This window comes from Salvelinus namaycush, chromosome 42 (assembly GCF_016432855.1).
Source record: "Salvelinus namaycush isolate Seneca chromosome 42, SaNama_1.0, whole genome shotgun sequence".
NCBI classification, from domain to species: domain Eukaryota; kingdom Metazoa; phylum Chordata; class Actinopteri; order Salmoniformes; family Salmonidae; genus Salvelinus; species Salvelinus namaycush.
The window spans coordinates 3,865,431-3,871,700 of record NC_052348.1 but is presented as its reverse complement, the minus strand read 5'-3'; positions in this window follow the sequence as shown (position 1 = coordinate 3,871,700).

The window sequence follows — 6,270 nt, the reverse complement described above, 5'->3', positions numbered from 1 at the left end:
TGATAGACTGCATCCAGTTTGCTGAGTAGAGTATTGGAAGCTATTTTGTAAATGACGTTGCTGAAGTCGGGGATCGGTAGGATAGTCAGTTTTACGAGGGTATGTTAGGCGGCATGAGTGAAGGAGGCTTTGTTGCGAAATAGGAAGCTGATTCTAGATTACATTTTTGGATTGGAGATGTTTAATATGAGTCTGGAAGGAGAGTTTACAGTCTAGCCAGACACCTCAGAATATGTAGACAACTACAAATACTAAGTCAGAACCGTCCAGAGTAGTGATGCTAGTCGGGCGGGTGGGTGCGGGCGGCGAACGGTTGATAAGCATGCATTTGGTTTTACTAGCGTTTAAGAGCAGTTGGAGGCCACGAAAGGAGTGTTGTATGGCATTGACGCTCGTTTGGAGATTAGTTTACACAGTGTCCAAAGAAGGGCCAGATGTATACAGAATGGTGTCGTCTGCGTAGAGGTGGATCGGGGAATCACACGCAGCAAGAGCGCCATCATTGATATATACAGAGAAAAGAGTCAGCTCGAGAATTGAACCCTGTGGTACCCCCATAGAGACTGCCAGAGGCCCGGACAATAGGCCCTCCGATTTGACACACTGAACTCTGTCTGAGAAGTTGTTGGTGAACCAGGCGAGGCAGTCATTTGATAAACCAAGGCTGTTGAGTCTGCCGATAAGAATGCGGTGATTGACAGAGTCGAAAGCCTTGGCCAGGTCGATGAAGACAGCTGCACAGTACTGGCGGTTATGATATCGTTTAGTACCTTGAGCGTTTTCTGAGGTGCACCCGTGACCAGCTCGGAAACCGGATTGCACAGCGGAGAAGAAACTGACAGAATTCTATAATGAATACATATTACAATAATAATACATAAGAGTGAACAATAGTTACTGTATTGTGATTGTTAATGTTTTATTTACTCAACAAGTAGTACCCCAAGGTGGGATTGAACCGTGTCTCAAAAGCAGCAGAAAAGGTCAAATAAGGTCACAAAAATGTCCGTTACGGCTATACATGTCACGTCTGGCCCGGCACGGATAGCTGCAAAGAACAAAATGCTAAACTAGGTGAAATTAGATAACATTAGCTGGTTAGCTGGCTAGCTAGTAGAGGTAGCTAGCTAAATGCTTGCACAGTCGCTGGCTAGCTAACTATCAACGTTGTTGGATAGCTGAAAAAAACATGCTAAACTAAGCGACATTATGCAACAGCATTTTTACACATTAACTCAATTTAAAACGGCTTATAACTCACCTGAGTGCTGTTGACACTTAGCTAAGCAGACAGGTCAGGACAGGTGTCTGTCTTCTCTTCAATTTTTTGGGCTTGCTTTACAACAGCACACAGAACCAAGTATTGCGTGAGCGTTGGCCAGCTACTTAATCGATTTCCATAGACAGAGTAGAGTCAACAACTCACTACAAAATGGTACACATGTTTGCATTTCTGATTAAATTGCAAAGAGGTGGGACGGACAGTAGGTGAAAGTTAGTATAAAAGTCTAGCTCCTTTTCTTATTATAAAGTCATAATTGTAGGCCAGGCTCTCATGCAGTCTTTATTTATTTTCATTTCAAAAAGCCCAAGAGCAATACAAATCCGAATAATAAAATATGCAGCAGGAAATACTACACACTGAGACAAAATAATTCCTTCCTTCCTGATAAACTTGACCCAAATTCGTGAGCTCTTGACCATAACATAATTGTCTTAAGATAAATAATCAGCATAGCAGTAGGACTATGGCATTCAGGTTTCTTCATATATTATACTGTAATCAGACACTGAAACACACTGGGCAAGAAAAGCATACAGAGCAGCTTATTTGGACCGTACCGTTAAGGTTGTCGTGTTCCCTTTTATCCCCACCAGACCCAGTCCAACTGCAGCTCAAATCAAAATCAAATCAAATTGTATTGGTCACATACACATGGTTAGTAGATGTTAATGCGAGTGTAGCGAAACGCTTGTGCTTCTAGTTCCGACAGTGCAGCAATGTCTAACAAGTAATCTAACAATTCCACAACAACTACCTAATACACACAAATCTAAAGGGATGGAATAAGAATATGTACATATAAATATATGGATGAGCGATGACCAAGCGGCAAAGGCGAGATGCAATAGATATATTGTAGAAAATACATAGTATACATATGAGATGAGTAATGTAAAATATGTAATCATTATTAAGGTGGCATTATTTCAAGTGACTAGTGATCCATGTATTGAAGTGGCCAATGATTTGAGTCTGTATGTAGGCAGCAGCGTCTCTGTGTTAGTGATGGCTGTTTAACAACCTGATGGCCTTGAGATAGAAGCTGTTTTTCAGTCTCTCGGTCCCAGCTTTGATGCACCTGTACTGACCTCGCCTTCTGGATGATAGCGGGGTGAACAGGCAGTGGCTCGGGTGGTTGTTGTCCTTGATGATCTTTTTGGCCTTCATGTGACATCGGGTGCTGTAGGTGTCCTGGAGGGCAGGTAGTTTGGCCCCGGTGATGCGTTGTGCAGACCGCACCACCCTCTGGAGAGCCTTGCGTTTGAGGGCGGTGCAGTTGCCATACCAGGCCGTGATACAGCCCGACAGGATGCTCTCAATTGTGCATCTGTTAATGTTGTGAGGGTTTTACGTGACAAGCCAAATTTCTTCAGCCTCCTGAGGTTGAAGAGGCGCTGTTGCACCTTCTTCACCACACTGTCTGTGTGGGTGGACCATTTCAGTTTGTCCATGATGTGTACGCCGAGGAACTTAAAACTTAAAACTGCATGCAGATGAAAAAAGGAGAGACCGTTAGTACCAATAGACATTGCAGGCGAAGCTAAAAGGAGAAGTATAGGAGGAGGGAGGCGGGGTTAGCTTTATCTGCTGAAATTATGCTACATTAGGAAAATTGCATGGCTCATTTTTGTTTGTGTTAAATGCAGTATGGCATAGTATTTAAGCTGTAATATAATTTAGTATATATATTTATGTTACCTTGTACACAAGGTAACACAAGGAGCAAGGATCGGACCAAATCGCAGCGTGGTTTGAATACATACTTGAATTTATTTAACGAAGACGAAACGAAGAACACTTGACAAACTAACAAAACGACAAACTAATAAAACAACAAACGAACGAACGTGAAGCTATACTACGACAAGTGCAGACACAGGCAACTTACGAAATGACATAGACAATAACCCACAACCCACAATACAAAACAGACTACCTAAATATGGTTCCCAATCAGAGACAACACAAAACACCTGCCTCTGATTGAGAACCATGTCAGGCCAAACTAGAAAACCCCACATAGAAACAGACAACATAGAACTGCCCACCCCAACTCACGCCCTGACCATACTAACTAAAGACAAAACAAAGGAAAATAAAGGTCAGAACGTGACAATAGGTTTGTAAAGGTCACAGTTGGAGAGACTGAACGTAAAGCCTCTGAGGCAGAACGTTTTAGATGTGAGAATAACATTTCGTGACAGATTTAACAATTAAAATGGTATATTCTAAATTGAGGAGCATGGTATTTTGTGAAAAATACACATATGTTTTTGATGATCAAAAATCTCCTCTTACCATGAGGTCTGCTTTCTCCCCCAAGCATCATCATTTCCCCAACCTTTCCCATTCAGTAATACAATCCAAGGTCTGCAGTCTTGATTTTCAATTCCAATAACCTGTTGGCAATCTGTGCCTCGAAACGAAGATTGTGTTGGTGCCCATAGATTACAGTTCCACCATTTTAGACTCACAAACAGCAAAATGGCAGGAGTCTGCTCAGGATTGTGCTTCAACCAGGTTATCTCGTAATGGTAAGAGATTTCACAGGGAAAAATGGCAGTATCTCCAAGCTGGATCTCTCGAAACACAGGCTCCTCCACAGACTGCCGTGACAATAAACACTGTTTGATAGATGGATTGCAACACATTAGGCAATTTTTTATTACAATCAAATAAAAAAACATGTGTATAATCAAATCAGGCTATTCATCAAGAAGACCCTCTGAAAATCCAATACATTTTACTGACAAATCATCAAGATAAACCAAAGAGATGCCATTCTCTGTGTGCTATTACAAGCAGAATTACAGGTCACAGGTTACAGGTTACAAGTTACAGTCTGACAATGGACAGTTTCATGTTCACTGGTAAAACCTCTAGTTCCGTGAAAGTTCCACTTCCTTTCAGATGTAGACCACTTTTATTTTTAAAAAGTGTTATCAGCTCAATTTAGGTTAACCATTTGCAAACCTTCAGTGTCATACTTCTTATGGCTGAGATCCCGCTAACGGGATCGATATGACAACATCCAGTGAAAGTGCAGGGCGCCAAATTCAAAACTACAGAAATCCCATAATTAAAATTAAAAGTCCGATTTCAAATAGGCTTTACGGCGAAAGCACCACAAACGATTATGTTAGGTCAGGGCCAAGTCACAGAAAAACACAGCCATTTTTCCAGCCAAAGAGAGGAGTCACAAAAATCAGAAATAGAGATAGAATTAATCACTAACCTTTGATGATCTTCATCAGATGACACTCATAGGACTTCATGTTACACAATACATGTATGTTTTGTTCGGTAAAGTTCATATTTATATCCAAAAATCTCAGTTTACATTGGCGCGTTATTTTCAGTAGTTCCAAAACATCTGGTGATTTTGCAGAGAGCCACATCAATTTACAGAAATACTCATAATAAACATTGCTAAAAGATACAACTGTTATGCATGGAATGTTAGATCCACTCCTCCTTAATGCAACCGCTGTGTCAGATTTTAAAAAAACTTTACGGAAAAAGCACACCATCAATAATCTGAGTACGGCGCTCAGAGCCCAAACAAGCCAAAAAGATATCCGCCATATTGTGCAGTCAACAGAAGTCAGAAATAACATTATAAGTATTCACTTACCTTTGATGATCTTCATCAGAATGCACTCCCAGGAATCCCAGTTCCACAATAAATGTTTGTTTTGTTCGATAATGTACATCATTTATGTCCAAATAGCTCCTTTTGTTAGCGCGTTTGGTTAACAAATCCAAACTCACGAAGCACGTTCACTAGGAGCAGACAAAGTCAAAAAGTTCCGTTAGAGTCCGTAGAAACATGTCAAACGAAGTATAGAATCAATCTTTAGGATGTTTTTAACATAAATCTTCAATAATGTTCCAACCGGAGAATTCCTTTGTCTTCAGAAATGCAATGGAACTCAAGCTAACTCTCACATGAATGCGCATGGTCAGCTCGTGGCACTCTGGGAGAGACCTTACTCAATCCCCTCTCATTCGGCCCCCCTTCACAGTAGAAGCATCAAACAAGGTTCTAAAGACTGTTGACATCTAGTGGAAGCCTTAGGAAGTGCAACATGACCAATATCCCACTGTATCTTCAATAGGGAATGAGTTGAAAAACGACCAACCTCAGATATCCCACTTCCTGGTTGGATTTTTTCTCAGGTTTTTGCCTGCCATATGAGTTCTGTTATACTCACAGACATCATTCAACCAGTTTTAGAAACTTCAGAGTGTTTCCTATCCAAATATACTAATAATATGCATATATTAGCAACTGGGACTGAGTAGCAGGCAGTTTACTCTGGGCACCTCTGGGCACCATATTCATCCAAACTACTCAATACTGCCCTCAGCCATAAAAAAAATCATGTTTCAATTAAAACACGATTATTATTTATTTTTTATAAAACATGATTTTTATTAAAAAATGGCCTCTAAGCTTCCTAAAACCCAACAAAAATCTTTGTCATACGTGGTAGCGTGCATAGTGTAATGGTTTGGTGTTGGTTTGGTGTTGGTTAGGTGTTGTACTCTCATTGGTGAAACAACAGTTGCTTCTGAGCTGGTGTGTTACGGACTGGTCTTGCATGAAGCTGCAGTCACAGAAGTGTGTAGGTTGTAGGCCTAAGTGACCTTTCTCTCTCTCACTTCTGTTAACCCTGGAAACGAAACCACCAAAAGAGCTACTGCCTTTGATTGAAACAGACAAAGCCAGAGACAATGACGAAATCAAAGATTGCTTGTAACTTTCCAAATAGGCTATGTAACACATCTGTTGGAGTGTTTTTTTCCCTTAGGTTTTGTTGCTTTTTTATCAGTTTGATAAAATAGTTGAATTGTCTCCAAAGTCTCAATAGATGTAAATATCATTGTCATCCTTATAATAACAAAAACCTGGCATTATATTCCCTGTGTAGTGCACTCCTTTTGACCAGAGCCCTATGGGGTGCTCTACAATAGGGTGTCAG